Source organism: Musca domestica, unplaced genomic scaffold, assembly GCF_030504385.1.
Source record: "Musca domestica strain aabys unplaced genomic scaffold, Musca_domestica.polishedcontigs.V.1.1 16, whole genome shotgun sequence".
In the NCBI taxonomy this organism is placed as follows: domain Eukaryota; kingdom Metazoa; phylum Arthropoda; class Insecta; order Diptera; family Muscidae; genus Musca; species Musca domestica.
This window is the reverse complement of record NW_026712219.1, coordinates 15,675,802-15,694,910: the sequence shown is the minus strand read 5'-3', so window position 1 is coordinate 15,694,910 and position 19,109 is coordinate 15,675,802. Positions and strand designations below refer to the sequence as shown.

The 19,109-nt window shown below is 35.2% G+C and overlaps 1 protein-coding gene across 8 annotated transcripts in view; it reads left to right on the top strand.

Moving 5' to 3' along the window:
* The window catches only part of LOC101892503 (uncharacterized), a 247,949-nt gene that overhangs the window by 189,659 nt on the left and 39,181 nt on the right, over nt 1–19,109 (top strand). Inside the window, exon 1 of one of the 8 annotated variants that reach the window (XM_011294740.3) lies at nt 8,033–8,618. The exons of the other annotated variants lie outside the window; for them this stretch is intronic. The gene's annotated coding sequence lies outside the window, so the exon portion shown is untranslated. Of the gene's footprint in view, nt 1–8,032; nt 8,619–19,109 lie in introns of those variants that run through there. 8 annotated transcript variants of the gene reach the window in all.

Below are 19,109 nucleotides of genomic sequence, written 5' to 3'. Positions count from 1 at the left end.
AACTCATCTTCTTCTTGATGGTGATTAAGCATGGCTTGAACGTATGTTAAACGCGATTGGCGGTCACCATCTAACAGCTGATGCACCATTTGTACTTTGTACGGAAACATATTCAAATCTTATACCAAATTCGCTGTTCAGACCGTCGGCTGATACTTATTTGCGTGGCACGTCGTCTGGTCGATGTCGACGACGCTTCCATGACAACCACGGCTACAGCAGCAATATTCTCTGAAGAACGGATACTCCGGGGTCTGCCACGCCTGGCAGCATCTTTTGTTGGGCCAGTCTCTTCGAGGCGAGCGGCTAAACGTGGCAGTGTGTTCACCAGTGTCAAAGCCACCGACCGATTGTTGGTCAAATAAATATTCACTAATATTCCGCGTTCTGGAGCGGTTTATTAACGTTCATTTCGCATGTGATTACTACAAAAATGTCAAAACAGAACTGACATTAGGGATCAATGGTAACATTTATAGCATTTTCTGTTAGGATCCACCTTGTAGACTAGGGTCCAATTTTGGTTCTATAAAATTGTGAAATGAAAACATTTATAAAGAAAATAAATGTCAAACGAAAAAAAATAAAAAGGAATTAGTTTTCTTTTCAAAAAAAAAAAAAAAAAGACCATAATGAAGGTTCCTCATAGGAAAACAGAATTTGTTTCGGTTTGTCGAAGAATAAATGTTTATATTTCAATTAAGAGAAAGGAGAAGATATGGCGTTATAAATTAATAACCAAGGTGGGGGGGGGGTTGGAATATAAAAGGGTCAACATTTTGATTAATAATAATTCTTGCAAAATGTAATATAGGAGTCCGATTGTCTTCAAATTTGAATACATCCCAATTTTCTACTAACACAAGAGTTTTTTTTATGAATAACATGTAGAGCGAGCCACTCTTTCTGGTACCTTCCACACAAAGGGTCAAAATTCTCTTATAATGTGATATACTGGTCCGATTATCTTCAAATTTCACACATCCCAATATTTTTATTGCAGATGTTAAATATTGGTACCTCCCACCCAACAGGTCAAAATTTTAAATCATTGTAACTCGTATAATGCGGAATAATATTCAGATTTTCTTGAACTTCACACATCCTAATATTTCATTACATCCAAGATCTGGTGTGAAGATTGGATATATCAGCCAACTCCTTCTAGTAACTTCGCCACGAAGGGATCAACATTTTAAATAGCAAAACGCTCATAAAATGCTAAAAAAAACAAACTGTGAACCGATTTGCGGTCATCGAAGCCTTTTTATCAGAGGGCCAGTGCATCGGGATATTTCCTTTCTTAAGTATATAAATTCTTGATCAGCACACAATTCTATGGCGATTTATCAATGTCCGTACGTCCGTCTGTGGAAATCACTCTAGCTTCCGAACGAAATGAAGTCGGTTGATAAAATTTTACTCAAATGTGTATTATGTCTGCAGGACTTTTTGTATTGAAAATGGACCATATAGGTCCACGTCTTCGTATAGCCCCCATATAACGGTACCTCCCGATATGCGGTATTTTGATGATTCTAGCGACATTTTTTACCGGAATTGTTTCAAAATTAATATTTAAAGTTCGTAATAGATGCTACGGCTTAAGGCAGAATATGGGCCATGTAGGTCCAAGTCTTCGTATAGCCCCCATATAAAGGAACCCCTTATATTCGGTATTTTGATGATTTTAGCGACATTATATACCGGAATTATTTCAAATTTTGTATTTGAAGTTCGTAATGGATACTACAGCCTATGACAGAAAATTGTCTGTGCAGGTCCACGTTTTATAACCCCCATGGTACCTCCCTATATTCGGTATTTTGATTGATTTTAGATACATTATAAACATATTTTTTTCAAGTTTCGCATTTGAATGTTGTAATAGCTTGTGACAAAAGTTCCCTATGCAGGTCCACGTCGTCGTATAGACCATAATATACGGCTACATTCGGTATTTTTAAGATTTTAACAGAATTTTTACGGATTTTGTTTCTTTAAAAATTTTTAAAGTTATACCAAATGGTGGAGGGTATTCAAAGTTCAGCCCAGCCGAACTTACAGCTTTTTTACTTGTTACTCTTACAGAAATTAATTCTGGATGGTAACCGTTTCCAAAAAAATTCTTCGCCTGATTTCAAATCATCTTATCAATTTTTTCCAACCTAAGCTTAATTTTTTCTGAAGCTACTGAATCTGCATTTTCTGGATTTTGCCATTGCCAGCTTCTTAAGGTTGAAGTGAGCTTTATTTTTGATTACGTCTTTGCTCAATATCATTGTTTGAAAAAAGGAGGCCATCTTAAAAATGAAAGGAGGAACCCCTGCAAAATTGTTTATTTTTTTAATTTTTTTAAAGTTTTACATGTAAACATTAACTTTTTGCTAGTTTGTATAGTACACGTTACGATCAATGCCAGCAGAAAATGTGTTAAAATTGCAGCTTTATTTACATTTGGTGGAGTTTTTATTCGATTTGGCCAGATCTAGTGTTATATGTTAAATTATTTAATTCTACTGATGTTGCGAGCAAAAATAATATTTTAAGACTTATATTGTATTTTTCTAACATTACAATGCTGTATAGCTCTAATTGTCAATAAAACGCAAAATGGCAACACTACCCCAACTAAATCCAAGAGAGGAGCACCATTTTATTGCGTGTTTTTGTGAGTTCTCGTCATCGCAGAGAGAGAGAGAGCGCGAGAGTATGGGGATTTACTTTATTACTTTTCGAATTGTTTTTAAAATAATAATAACTGTATTATTTTTATTTAATGTTTGTTGTTATTACTTTATATCTTGTCTGACAATTGTTGTCGGGGCGGTGTTGTTGGGATGAAGGGTCAAAGGGTTCAAACACGACCATACATTCTTCAAAGGATTTAGCAGCGAAGAAGTTGCCTTTCTTTCTTTCATTTTCAAGAAACTCGGCTTGTCAATCAATCATCAATCTCTGTTGTCGTTGTTTTTGTGGCTCTGTTTTATCCATCGAATTGCTTGCCATCGTTCTGCTCATTATTATTGCTGCCGTTGTTGTTGTTGTTGCAGGCATTTATCTGCTCTGTATCTGCGGCTTTGTGTATTGAACAGTTTATGGATTTTTGGCCCGTTTGACAATGTCGAGATGATAATGATGACGACGATGGCGGCGACGACGACGACGCCTTGGATAACATTCTTCTTGCTACAAAAATCGGAGAGCATGTACTCCGATGACGATACGAAAGTACTAAAATATGGCTGGCCTAAGCAGCAGAAGCATTGGTGGAATTGAAATGAATTGAATTTGACTGTTGTCGTTGTTGTTGTGTGGTGTGTAGTATTGTCTTCTTGTCTACTGCCATTGCCGCTGTTGCCGATGATATGATGCTGTTGGTTGGAGAGGGGACTTATGGCTTAGATGGATAGATATTGTACTGTATTTTATATCCATGCATGTCGGTTGGTCTTATTATTATCATCGTTTTGGTTGTTCCTGTGCGGCGAGGTGGTGTTGGTCTTGTTATTGTTGTAAATGATGCGGCCGCAGTCGCCTGCCTGCCTGCCTGCCATCCAGCCAGCCTGTGTTAGCCTAGCCATCATAGCTAGCTTGACTTTGCCGTAATCGTCACATTATGTTTCTGTCTGTCTGTCCACTATTATTTCCACTGTTGTGCTGTATGACTTGACTGTTTGCCTGCTTGCCTTGCTTGAATGGCTGCCTGCCTCACTGACTGTTTGCCTTTGTACTTCTCTTAACACACTCATTTAGCATTGCATGCTCACGCTCGCGCTCCCTGGGTTTAACGATTTATACTCATTAAGCACACAGCCACACTTACTTGGGATTTTTCGCTTGGTTTGTTGCAGAGATGGGATAGCGGAATTGCTAAAAACTGATGTATACCCTTAGCCAATGTTCGCTTATTTAAATATATTTTTACTTCTGTTATTATTATGCGAATTGTTGACTCCTATAGAGTAGGTACCTAAATAACGGGCCATTATTGTCCATTTCGTATCGGACCTAAAAAATATGATATAAATATTGGTTACTTCCTTCACTTTATATGAGATATGTGATAATTTTGTTAAAATGTGCGCGAGGTACCAGATACATACATATCGTGTTTGGTGCATTCAAGTCGTACCTTGTGTGAGTTTATGTAAAATTCTCCTACAAATCATAATTTTTGAATGATCACGTTAAGGGCCAAAATATGTTGTTTCCAATCTGAGTCAAAATCTTCCTTAATACTTCATTTCTTGGGAATAGAGTGAAAAGAAAAATATTTAAAAATCTAGATCAAATTTTATTGTAAATCTGTGAACAAAAGAAACTTGTAAAGTCAATAGATGTCATAAACAAATAAAAAGGGCTTGTGCCAGAAACCTTCAAAATACCGAAAATCGGGAGGTAACGTTATATGGGGGTATACCAATTAGTGGACCTGAATCGAACATTTTTTGCCAGAAGAGAACAGACCTATTGAGAACCACAATGGTCAAGTTTCAGCCAATTTGGTTGGAAATTGTTCTAGAAACCTTCAAAATACCGAAAACGCGAGGTACAGCTATATGGAGGCGATAGCTAAATACGGACCAATATAGCCCATTTTGAATATTCATTAGCCTACATATAACATAAATCTTTGTTCCAAATGCTTTAGAATTCAACAGACAGACGCGAAATCAATTGTTCTGATCGGGTGTATGGTGGAGGGTAAAAATTATAATCGATTTTTGAGGCGAAAAAAAAAACAAATCTACCTTATAGGAGTGCAGAATCGGCCATGCTGACTGAATCAGATCAAGACGATTCACCAGTAAAACTAAGCTTTCGAACACATTGAAACAAACTAATCTAAAAATAGTCGATTTCGGAGAGGGCCGCCCCATTGCAATGTTGGTTTATCAATAGATAAAAAGTAAAATATTTGAATCATTCTAAAAGTCCAACGAATGTGTCGCTGATATCGATGAGAGCTTTGTAGGCTATTATTCATTTTCACCCACTAGAGGAAAAGACGAATCTTGTGGGTATCAGGTCACCCAGAAAAAATGCCACAGTTGTAAGAGACATGAATCAAAAAGTCCAAGGTGCAGGAGGTAGTACGAGTTTTAGGTTGGCCAAAGAAGGCTTATATATTCCTATGGAAGAACGAGAGAAAAAATACACAAAGATTCTCAAATGAGAAACAAACAAATAACTCGATTTTAGTAAATAGTGCTGAGATTAACAGACAATCGGTTTAATGATGACTTCCTATCTCCATACAACGCAAAACAAAATTGCTAGGAATTGTTGCACCTTAGGTAACCACTCTTTTCAACCTAATCTAATTTTTGTTTAAAAGAAAATCGTTATAGTAAAATTGGCTCTTCTTCCGAATAAACTTCAGATTGTCTCAAAATGTCACCGTGCATCAGTTTTTCTGGTATGTAAAAGCTCCATGTGGATTTGTAGATCTAAACACTAAAAGGGTTTTGGCTTCTCACGCCCAACTTTTTATCATAGCACAGACTTACTCGTTTTCACTCGGGAGCGAAACTCGCTCGTGAGTAGGCTTGCTCGAAGAGTAAAAGTTCTTTTACGGAGTTTACCTATCTATTTTGTTTGCTCCCAGGAGTGATCCCGCTCAAATTCGAGCGAGTTTCACTGTCTGTTCAAATTCGAGCGAATTTTTAGAAGGTCTGTTTCTTTGGTGTTGTTATTTTCAGCAATATTTTGTACAACATTACAATATTCAAATTCGAAACTTGAAAAAAAAATCCAGTGAATGATGTAGATAAAATCACCAAAAGGTACCGAAATATGGGGGCTATGCGAAGACCTGCAACTTCATAGGCAATTTTCTGTCACCGGTTGTAGTGCCCATTAGGAACTTAAAATACGAAATTTTATGCAATTCCAGTGAATAATGTCGCTAAAATCATAAAAATTCGGAATATAGGGAGGTACCTCTATATGAGGGCTATACGAAGTTCTGGACCTACATACACAATTTTCTGTCATGGACTGTATTACCCATTATGAACTCTACATACGAAATTTGAAAACAATTCCAATACTGTCGCCAGAATCATCATAAAACCGAATATAGGCAGGTACCGTTATTTGCGGACTATACAAATTCATTTAACTATCATTGAAGTAAATTTCTTAGAAAGAACATTTTGTGCGGATTTTCAGACAAGTCCATTGAAAAATGTAGCTAAAACCATCAAAATACCGAATATAGGGAGATACCTTTACATGGGGGATATACCATATCGTGGACTTATATGAACAATACTCTTCCAGGGGGTAAAGTACTCAAAAAGAACTCCTTGTACTTCTTTTTTGGAAAATTCTATTGAATAATTTTTCTACCATCTTCAAAATACCGAATATCGGGGGTACCGTTATATAGGACTATATGATATCGTGGACCGATATAGCCCATTATCGAACTTGACCTGCCTGCAGACAAAAGACTGACCTGTGCAAAATTTTACCTTCCTATCTTAATTCGGACGGACGGACTGTGCTACATCGTCTTAGAATTTTACGCTGATCAAGAATATATATACTTTGTTAGATCTAAAATTACTATTTCGATGAGTTACAAACGGAATGACGAATTTAATATGCCCTCAACTATGTACAGGGTGAGATGAAAAAACTGCAACCAAGACTGCTGTCATTTCTAAGCCACTCGTCCGACAGCGTAGCCCGACGCCAAGAAAGTGGACGGAAGAAAACAGTAACATCAGCGGAAATGGTTCGAAAAGTAGAAAAGCGACTTGATCGAAACCCCCGTCGCAGTGGCCGAAAAATGGCTTGTGAGCTGAACATATCGCAATATTCCATTCGGCAAATATTAAAAATGAGCTCGGGGTGAAGCCATTGAAATTCCAAAAAGAGCAAAAACTTACACCGCAACAGAAAGGAAATAAATTCCAGAGAGCTAAAGAGTTGCCTCGCTTGGCCGAAAGTAGTGAACTGCCGAATTTGGTTTTCTCCGATGAGAAAACATTTGTTGTCTAGCAGTTTGTAGACAAACAAAATGATCGTTTTTATTTGCCAAAGAGGTCAGATGAAAATGTGCACCTTCGGTTGGCCACCAGAACCCAAGCGCCGGCCATGGTGATGGTGTGGGCCGCCGATGGTCGTTCTCCGCTCGTATTAATCGACCGTGGCATCAGATCAAATGCCGAATATTATCGCGAAAATATTCTGGAGGGTGTATTAAAGCCTTGGGCACTTCACCAGGACTCAGCACTATCGCACTCAGCACGCGCCATCCAAGCATGTTTACAAAATGAGGTTCCTCGCTTCATTTCCAGCGCACAATTTCCACCAAAATCTCCGGATACCAATCCATTGGACTATTGTGTCTGGAGTATTTTGGAAAGCAAGGTTGGCACTAAAAAATACCAAAGTGTCGATCACCTCAAGCAAGCGCTTCGCCCGGAATGGGCCGCAGAGTAACATTCGGGCAGCGTATTAGGGTTTCATTGGCCGTTTGAAGGCCATAGTTCGTGCCAAAGGTGACCAGTTCGAACAAATCTAAACTTATTCTAAAATTTGATGCGATTCCCGTCATTTGTTGCTTTCATTCAATAAAATTTAAAAAAAATTAAAAATTATGTCGTTTGACTTTGTTCTTTTTTTTTTATCTCACCCTGTTACAAACGGAATGACAAAGTTAATATACCCTCCTTATGAAGGTGGGGTATAAAAATACGTATAACTTTTAACAATTGTTTCTATAAATTGGTTTTTGAGCTAGTTTTTATTATATTATTTTTTTTAATTTATTAAATAATTAAAAAAGTCGACGCGATTTAGAATTTTTATTTCATTATTTTTCTCTATATGTACCAATCATTATTTCTTCACCACAGAAAAGAAAAAACAAGTGCATTTATAAATGTCCATCTCTGGTCGGTGTTGTTGGTTTGATGGTTGGTTGTGTGTCGTCGTCGTCGTTGGTTCGTTGCTTGATGGCAGGCTTGCCTGTTGTTTTTGTTGTTTGGCTTTGCTCATTCTCTGAGCACCACCAAACAAGCAAGCCAGCCAGCCAGCAGCAGCATACAATGACAACAAGAAGCAATAGTATTGGAGTAGTTTGAGTATCCGTCAGATACTTTGCTGGTGTACTAAAGTAAACACACATGCGACGCGCATTTCGAATATTCTCGGAAATCATCATCAATTTTTATTCCTTTTGCTGTGGTGCTGCTGCTGCTGCTCTTTGAAACGGTGGCCTGCCTGCTTGCCTTTTCTTTTGTCAGTAGTAGTGAAGAACAAGAGTTGCCCGCACAATAAAGAAAAAATAATAAAATAAAATACCTACCTAAAATAATTAACAAAAGGAATAATAATACATATTGAAAGAAGAAGAAGAAGAAGAAAAAATTACAAGAAGTTATTAAAGAATTGTGAAATAAATGTCTGGAAAAAAGTGAAGTGAAAAATAATTTTAAAAAGTAATGAAGTAATTTCCAGTAATAATTGATTGTGGAAAAAAGTGCGTAAACCCAAGGAATAACCTAACTTCTGCTTTGTGGTCTGCTTCCTTTCGAGCAGCAACAACAACCCCCAAAATTATTCGTTTATATTTTTCTCTCCAGCCATACAATAAAAAGGTGTGTAAAAATGGTTTGTTTTAAAAAGCAAAAAAAAAAAATGGTTATTGAAAATGAAATGAAATTCAATGAATGAATTGAATGAAAATATCGCAAAGGTTTATAAATAAAAAAATATACATGTTTTCTTTAAATTATTTTTTTGTGAAAAATTGTAAAATATTTGAAAGTCCGAAAAAATGTGACTGTGAATTTATTTCTGTGGAATCCGGCTTCATTCAAGCATTGCAAAAAACCTGGCGTTTGATTAAATTCTCAAGAAAAAGAATTCCAGAAAAAAAATAATTTGTGGACATTTCAGCCGACAAGTAAAAGATCCTAAAACCGGGAAAATACCTATTTCAAATTATAAATTTCCATAAAATATTATTAACAAAAAATGCAAATTTTCAATTCGCCTTATAAAACTCCATACCCATATATAATAAATCTAGAAGAAATAACAACAAATAAAAGAAAAGAATCATTGATTGATGATGAATGAGTGAAACAGAAATACTGGCCCAAGTGATGGTGGTGCAAGAAGAAGAAGAATAAGAGGAGGAAGAAAAATACGAAATTCCAAGAAAATTGTATCTCCCTCTGTCTGGTCTAGCCATTAAAATTGTCTTTATTATCCAACCGTCATACCGAACTACCTACCGACCGACCGTACGTCCGATCAACCAACAAACAAAAGCCAAAGCCTACAAAAACAACAACTATCAATTAAAATTGATATACTCAGCAAATAATACAATAAAAACAACAACAACAATAACGAAATTGAAATTTATTTTAAAAATAATTCAGCAAAACAAAAACGGCGGAAAAAAACTAAACAAATTTTCTTTGTGGAAAAATCATTAAATGCGAAAAATTTTCACAATTTTCTTGCCACAGTTAGATGGTCTGGTGGCTGGCTGGCCATTGTTGTTGGTGTCACATCTGTGCGTGTGTGTGTGTGTTTTTGGTGTAATATTTAGCTTTGCTAAATGCTGCTCTAATGGGTGTATGTATCTCTCATTTGGATTGAAATATGTGAGTGAGTGTGTGTGTTTGTGTGTGGCGAGTGCCTCGATTTAAGTGTGTGTATTGTGAGTGCATTGAATTGTAACAATACTCAAGAAAAACGACGGCAAAGAAATCAACAAAAACAACACGGCAACACCAATGACGGACGACAAGCTATTTTATTGTATTCAGCAGCAGATGTGTTATTCGCTGTGGTGTGTATTGTCAGTGAGTGTGTTTGGGTGTGTGTGTGTGTGTTTGTACGCTGGGTATGGTTGGCTGTGCAACATCCTCGCCGTCATCTTATGTTTTGCGTTGCGCGTAATAAGAAGAAGAATAAGCAGCCAGCCAACCAACAATCTTAACAGATACAACAATACGACCAAACGAAACACCAGCCACACCACCACCACCTCTTTTTGTTTCCATTCTTCATTCCTTCATTTGGCCATATTATTACTTATGACTATTGCTGTTTCCTCCTTCTTGGATTTTCTTTGTCTGTTTATTTGTTGTTGCCACTTCCTTTGCCTACAGTTTTTCCTTCTACAACAACACCACTTACAACAAATCCACCAAACTCTCGGGATGGTACCATACTTATGCATACATATCATTGTCACACCATTCGGCGGGTTCTTTCGTTTGTTTGTCCGTTCATGTGATGGTGGTGTACTTTACTTCTCATTGTCATCTTTTCCAATTTTTTGAACTCATGGTGTCTTCTCTTTTTCTGTTGTTGTTTTTATTACAGTTGTGCCACAAATGAAAAAAAAAAAACAACAATGAGAAACAAAATTATTCATTTTAATGCTTGCCCCCTCAAGTTCTGTACTTACTATTGTTTTTTTTTATTCCTTTTGATTTCATGTCAAACAAGAAAAGGTGTATGCTCTCAGTGAGAAGATATACAACAAATGTATTTTGCACTCATACACCAATAACCCACCATAATATTTATCTTCTCAGCGAGACTGGGAGAGTAGCAGTGGCACTCACATTATTATTTCATTTTAGTTTTATTTAATTATAAGAATAGGCGACAACATTGTTTTGCCCAAAAACACGAAAGATAATGTCAAAAGGGAATAGGCCAAAAATTAATGTTTTGTTTTTTATTTAGTTTGTTTTTATTTACATTCTTCGTCCAAAACATTTTAGTAGAATGAAGAAATAAACGAAAAAAAAAACACCACTATTCCCTAATGCCGTTTGTTGCTCTTCTCAGTTCTCTCGGCTCTCAGCAAGTGTTGCTAACTGGGCAGTGTTTTTGGTGGGTTTTTGCGTATTTGGATAAAAAACGCTATTTTAAAGAATAAATAAATTTAAGAAATATTCTTACTAAAATGGTAAACTCCGTTCCTTTGTGTGCAAAAATCTTCAACTGTTGCAACTATTTGCACAAAACATCAGAAAAAAAAAATCAAAAAAGAGTCGTGTCTACACAATTTTACAATTTTAAATAGGAAAGTGACAAAATTTTGTTAGAAAAACGGTCAACTAAATTGGGAAGTGTATTCCGTTCAGTAAAATGTAGTTTCGTTATCTTACGGTATTGTGATTGTCTCAAAAATTTGTTACCAATGTTACAACCATTAACAAGTATGAAGTAGGTGTCATTTTACATTCAAATTACTAATAATTCGAGGGACTTATGAACCCATATCGGATGAAACATATATATGGGAACTATAGCTATATCTGAACCGATTTTCATCAAATTTGAAGTATCTGTTTCTTGGATGAATTCTGTCGAAATTGCCAAAATTTAGTCCATTTGGGCTGATATTAGCCATTGGGTGCACAATAAGCCTGAAATCGGATGAAGATATATATGGGAGCTATATCCAAATCTCAACCGACCTCTATTAAATTTAGCAGAGCTTTTTTTGTATGCTGTATCCGATAGCTGTCATCAAATACCGTAGTTGTGGTGTGCATTTAAGAAATGTGAGGAACTTAAAAACGGATATATAGCTATATTGAATCTTAACCGATGTCGGTAAAATTTGGCAAAGATATTTTTTGCTTTATTTGATATTGTTCCTTGAATATCGTTGTTAGGCAGTGCATACTACGGCTGTGTGGAGTAAAAATAACAATTCGAATGAGCGATATATACGGGAGCTATAACTGAACCGATTTTCATCAAATTTGACACACTTGCTCAATTTGATCGCATGTGTCAAATTTCATCCTATTTGGGCTAATAATACATATTCTGTTCACAATAAAATATAAATCCGACGATTATCTCAATAGGTTTAGTTTTTGGGCCAAAAATGATTTGTGCAAAACTCCATCTTGACAGAGCAAAAAATGAGACCTGTACTTCGTTTTCAAAAAAACAACAAAAACATGTCAGAAAAACGAGTCAGAATGTGATTTTATGAGGATCCTCAAAAGTAACTATGGGTCTATCTCGTCTATCTATTCTCTCACTTTTTATGATGCAATTTTGGACGGATTGTTTAATTAAGTTTTTTAATAAACAAAAATTTGCAGACAGTTCCAAACTCCTCCAGGCAGAACAGTGTGAAATTCAATTAGAAACTTGATGAAATCCACTTTTACTCGCTTTGGAACAAATCGATGCATTATCCCAATTTATGTAATGTTTTCATTGAAATGTCGATTGAACTTAACAATCTATCATCAATGACTTGTGAAAAGGCATTGAAATTTTGACTGAATGTTCGATAGCGAAAAAGAAGCGGGATCGATAAATGCTTTGGAAGAGCACACCATTACGGTACTTTCCGATTATAAGCATTTATTAACCGAATTAATTTTAAGATCTTAATTTTAGCTTGTCAAAACGTTATCGCTCCTTGTTTGTAAAGAATAATATAATTTATGTCATATTTCTATATAAACCCATTTACGGACTTTTTCATTATTGGAATTTTAAAGGTTTCAGACACAATTTTCCACAAAATTGCCTCAACTTTTATAAAACTCTTTCGGAAAAAGTCAAGAGAGTTGTACTATTTTGTATAATCTCCATACAGTGGTTTGTGTTTATTTTCGATGCGGTTTCATTCATAGTTATCCCACTAAACTGCTTTGGCATTTTTTACATTTCTCATTTAGGCATACCGACTGACTTTCGGGTTTGTATTATACTTTGGAATATCTATGAGAAGAATATGAAAAAGTTTTACTGGAATTAATTCTATTTTTTCATTCTAGAAACTTTTTCTAGCCGAATCTTCAATATTCGTATAGGATATCTGAATTCAAAAAAACGCCGTTACACAAAATTTACTTTAAACAAAATTAAAATTTACTTTCATTTTGAAACTAGGCGTCCCAACTAGTCAAATAAAACTTCCAAAAATGTGGGAAAGTAACCATTTCGGAGTGGGACAACCTGGCTACTGCCTTGAATATTTAATTCCGAAAGGACGTCCTGCGTATTTGAAACTTGAGACAGAGAGAAGAAAATGGATAGATCGGCTGTTAAATGTCATAAACCCCGTTTTATCCATGTTTTAATTATATCTTATTTAATTCTGAGTAAATTATTTTTATAATATTTTACCACATTATTTAGCATATTTTACATGTCAGGTTATTTGGGTTATGTAATCTAAAATACCGTTTTATATCCAAAATAATTCCAACAGTTGAAGTACTTTTTATGCCGGTTATCCACACTCTATATTTCCCAGGAATTACCTTTCCATATAATTGGGTTGAAAACACCTGGCATTCATTAACATGGTTCTCGTTAGTTAATCGAAAACAACAACAATTCAATAGGAATTTTAAGATTTATGTTAATTCTATGTATGTGCATGTCGCTATGGCATGATTTTCACTACCTATTACTAATACTTTTTAGGTATTATAATAAGGGCCGTTTTAATTCAAAGAAATTTATTTTAGGGAAAAATTAAAATGAGTTCCTAATAATACGGAAATTTTCCAGTCATTAAAAAAAACGAAAAATACAAACAAGTTGTGGGTAATTATTGTGAGATATGTGATTAAAACAACTTATATAAAAATCCGCGTTTTTTTTCTAACAAGTTTATGTGCAACACTGTTGCGAGCTCAACAAGAGCCGCTCAAATTTTGCAAACAACATTTTTGGAGATACAAATTTTTAATCTGCAAGATAAATTTCGATATCTCATAAAAACAGATACTAATAAAAAAGAACGTGTGTGAGAGAGAGAGAGAGCGTGAGAAATAATTTCAAAGTAATGACACACTCATTTGGTGAGAAAACACACACCAGCAGCAGCAGCAGCAACAAAAAATAAATGAATGAAACTACGACGAAATGAAAAAAAACAACACCACACATAAAACGTAAAAATAAATTCATAAAAACATTGCAAAACGAAAAATATCAACAACGACGACAAAAATATTAAACATTACAATTAACAACAATAACACGGTATTTGTTTAAATGTTAATGCGTAGATATCTTTTAGCCCCAATGTGAATACATTTAATGTTTTTGGTGAATTTTTGTGGAAGATTTTTGAATGGCCACCATCATCAATTCGCCGCAAAAGAAATGAGAAAGAGTAATGGCGTATTGCAGAGTCTGTTGGCTGGCTGACTTGGTTGGTTAGATTGGTGGCTAACTGCTGCCGTCGCCGCCTGCTTGCCTGCCTGCCAGCCTGATGGTTATGTGGTATACAGATTGTGAATTACTTGGTGGGATTCATTCGTGGTGTTTCTCGATAGTTGGTTTGCTGGCTGACTGGCTGGCTTGGATGGATGGATGCGTGGGTTCAATGTCCGACCTAATGAATGAACAAGAAAAAAAAAAAAACACTGAAATAAAACGAACTCAGTAATTTCAAGTAATGCCACTCGATACTTGGGTTATAACGTAAAATTGAAGGTTAAGAATTGAAATTTTGTAGAAACAACAGCAACAAAAGTGATGAAAAATAATCAAATATTGTAATTTTTTGGAGAAACGGATGTGAAATGGACAGCAAATAGTTTCTGACTGTTGCGTTTTATTCGACTTTTAATAATATTCGTAAAATATAATATCAAATCGCTTCTAAATCAGTTTCATGACTCCGTTTAGATCAATATTTAATGAATGTGTAAAATAATTTCATGTCTACGGTGTTTTAGGGTGTTTGGTTGTTGAAAATCGTGTTTTTTAAATACGATGTAATTTATTTGATCTAAACGCGTTTTAATGAGAAATATCAGCTTTGAAGAAACAAATAAGTGTGTTATGTTGTAAAACTTAAACATGTGTATGTGTGTCATATTATAAATCAATTTTATTTTTCGTGTGTAATCGACTTGAATAAAAATTTTTTATTAAAATTGTATGCAGTTCATATTAAACACCTACATATCTGACGCTAATATTGCAATTTTTAACCTGGCAAATTAATATAAAAATGACTGGAAACTAACTTATCTTCACGGCCAAAGGAAATGACTTCCCAAGTTTTAAGATTTCCAAAAAAAAAACATTTGTTATTGTGAAATACGCACATCTCTTATTTACATAAGATTCATTCATAAATGAGTGACTGCAGCATATGTAAAGGATTTTCCAATAAGATATGTTATTTTTCATTCAAAAAAAAAAAGTTTTAAATAAATGAAGGTATATTTGTTTCATAATGCCTTTGTCCATGAAAAACAAGCACAAAATTAAGCCATGTTCGTCTCAGCGGAACTTTTAATACACTCCACCAGTTGGAAGAAATTTGATTTTTTTTTTTTTTTTAAATGTCGCAATAATTTTAAAAATTCCAAATATTAAGTGTTACTGTAATATGGCCTAAACGAAAAGGTGAATGAGTGGTACAGTTATATGAGGCCTATACAAATTTGAATAGGCAATTTTCTCTTATTGGAGGTAGTACTTAAGCTGCAAATACCACAATTCAAAAGTGTCATACAAATTATGAGAATACCGATATGGGTAATATGGTGACTATACCAAATCTATGTAGACAATTTTATGCAAGCATGTTGTCTGCATGCCGGAAACATAAATTGTCCATTTACAGAAAATTCGAGTCAAAATTGTGACTAAAACAACTAAAACACCTGAAATCTGGAGGTACAGTCAGATGGGTGCTATGTTAAAAAATAAAAAAATGGTCCATTTTCAGTCCAGCAAAATACATCCGAGTAAAATTTTACTCAATTCGTTTGTAAGCTAGAGTTATTTCCACAGTCGACGGACAAATAACGCTAAATCGATATAGAATTTTATGTTATGCTCACTTTGTGGGATCTAAAAATTATATCATATTTTTGTAAACAAAGTACATATCGCATTTATTACCCGATTCCGAAGAAATTTTGCGCAAGTCATTTGTTTGACCCAAAAAATAACCCTTTTGAAAATAGAGATAATTAGTCAAAATTTAGATATAAATCTCATAAATGTCTCCGTCCGAATTGATTATTGTGCACCAAATGTGTAATATTAGACCAAATAAATTCGGCACATACAACCAAATTGAGACTAGAAATAAGTGTGTCAAATTTGATGGAAATCTTTTCAGATATAGCTATAGTTCCCATATATATTCTTCATCCGATTTGTTAAATTTCTCCTCCACAGCCATAAACAACGATATTCGGAGAAATATATCAGATGCAGTTTATAAATACTTTTGCCAAACTGTATCGAGATCGGCTAAGATTTGGATATAGCTCCCATATATAGCTTTACTCGAATTCCAGTTTATGGTGCACCAAATAGTTAATATTAGCCAGAATTGAATGGATTTTGGCACATGCGAACGAATTCAGCTTGGAAGAAAGTGTGTGAAATTTGGTGAAAACCGGTTAAGATATAGCAATGGGTCTCATACAAATATTTCATTCGCTTTTGTATTTACTTCCTCACACCCGTAAAACACTCTCCACAACAACGATATTTCGTGCAAATATCAGTTACAGCTTAGAAATACCTCTGCTAAATTTTCAGATTTGGATGTAGCTCCAATATATATCTACATCCGATTTCACGTTTATTGTGTCTAAAATGTGTAATAACAGCTCAAATAGGATGGATGTTGATGAATATAGGTTCCGACACAAATGACTCCTTAAAATTTTGTAGAATATGATAGAAGCCTGTCATATATAATTTCCTTTCGGCTTTAAATTATAACAGATTTTTCGATCATAGTTGTTTTTTTTAATCTCTTAAATTCCCCATATAAAAAATATTTGTCATATGTAGCTCTACTATATATGCACATATCATAAAGTCGGACCAGCCCAACTTTGCCCTTTCTTTACTGGTTATCGCTGTGTCCTCAATAGCTTTACGAATTCCATATTTTAGGTCGCAAATCGATGCTGGACTGTTGGCATAGACGTTATCGTTCACGTAGCCCTAAGGGAAGATGTAAAATGTTAAATCATGAGGTCATAAGGCCCTGGACACATCTTCAAAGTAATATATTCAATATTTATAATTATTGACACATAGACCCAAAAATTCATTTGGACATAGTCGAGGCTATAGAAAATCGGCGCGAATTGTAATTTTTTATATCGTCAGTCATATGGCTTCTGAAGGTATATTGCGAAAATGTGCCTCAAAGTAAATTCTAAGTTTTTTTGAACGAAATTCGTTTCAGAACATATAATTTGGGGTCATTCTAGCCATGTCCGTTTGCATGTCTGTATGTGCGCACAATAACACTTGAAAGGAGTGCAATTTGGTACATCATAATATTTTTACTAAACTTACGATTTCGGAGATTGGCAATATCGGTTCTGATACCTCCACCAACAAAGTCAACTCCTTCTGGTACATCCTCGACAAAGAATCAGCGGTTTTATAAATTAAGTTTGACCGGGACGAACTTTTAATACCCTCCACCATTGGGTGAAGAAAACGTTTTTATATAAAAGTATCTGAATTCAAATGTGTGTCCTCTTTTAACTATAAATACCAGTAAGACCGTTTGGATAATGCTGTTAAACTTAAAAAAACATAAAGTGGGTGAGGCTGTTGTATGGGGGCCATACCAAAAAGTGGACCTATACATACAATGTTTCGCAATCGGAGCTAGGACTCATTGCGAACTACAAATACCAATTTGTAGACAAATCCGTGGAAATATGTGGTAAAAATCATCAAAATACCGAATATCGGGAGGTACCGCTATGTGGTGGCTATATCAAAATATGGACCGATATATCTTATTTTCAATACCACCTATCCTAGACACAATACAAATTGTTCTGCCAAATAATGTGGACTGTATCGTGATATTTCAACAGACAGACAGGCGGAATCGTTATATCGACATAGAATTTTATGCTGATTATGAATATATATAATTTATGGGGCTACGACGAATATTTAGGGGTGTTACAAACGAAATGACAAATTTTGAATCTAATTTTTGTGATCTTAAAATTGAATATTGCTTAGTGCCTGGATATCTCTAATATAACACGGTGAGATAAAAAACTGCCACAAAACCAAACAATGTTTGCGTGCCCAAGGCTTTAATACACCCCCCAGAATATTTTTTGGCGACAATATTCGGCATTTATTCTGGTGCCAGGGTCCATTAATACGAGCGGAGAGCGACCATCGGCTGTTATGACAGACCACACCATCATCGTGGTCGGCGCTTGAGTTCTGATGGTCAACCGAATGTGCACACTTTCAGCTGACCTCTTGGACAAGTAAACACGATCAGTTAGTTTGTTTACAAATTGCTGGACAAGGAATGTTTTCTCATCTCAGAGAAGACCAAATTCTCTTTAGCTCTTTTGAGTCTATTTTCTTTCTGTCGCGGTGTAAGGTCTTGCATTTTTGGAATTTTAATGGCTTTACCACGAGCTCATTTTTCAATATTTGCCGAATAGAATATTGCGATATGTTCAGCTCACTAGCCATTTTTCGGCCACTGCGACGCGGGTTTCTATTAAGACGCTTCTTTACTTTTCGAACCATTTCTGCTGATGTTGCTGTTTTCTTTTGCCCACTTCCTTGACGTCGGTCTGCGCTACCAGTATCAGGGTAATGAGCGATGGTACGAGACACAAAAAATGTATTCACATCTAAATGCTGGAGTGCACTAACGATAGCCACTTGTGGTTTTCCAGCCAAATATAAAGAAATCACACTATTACGCTTAAATTCCATCACGAATAACTTTTTTTCTAGAAAATTCTCACCAAATTACTTTTGTACGCTTGTAAACAATATAATGAGCTGTCACTGGAATAATTTTAACAACTGTCTGATGAGTGGCTTAGACATGACAGCAGTCTGATGTTGGTTGCAGTTTTTTCATCTTACCCTGTACATTTAACTCATATACAACTACACAAAATATCGAAGCATTATAACTTAATATCGATATAATTGAAAGTTTGTATTCGCCAAGCCGTGATCCTACACTACCCAACTCCATTGCTAAACATAAATAATAATAAGGTCAAATTTTTAAAAAAAAACCGTTTTGGGATACAGTTTTAGAATCCCCCACTTTCCTATCTTTTTCTTGAAAC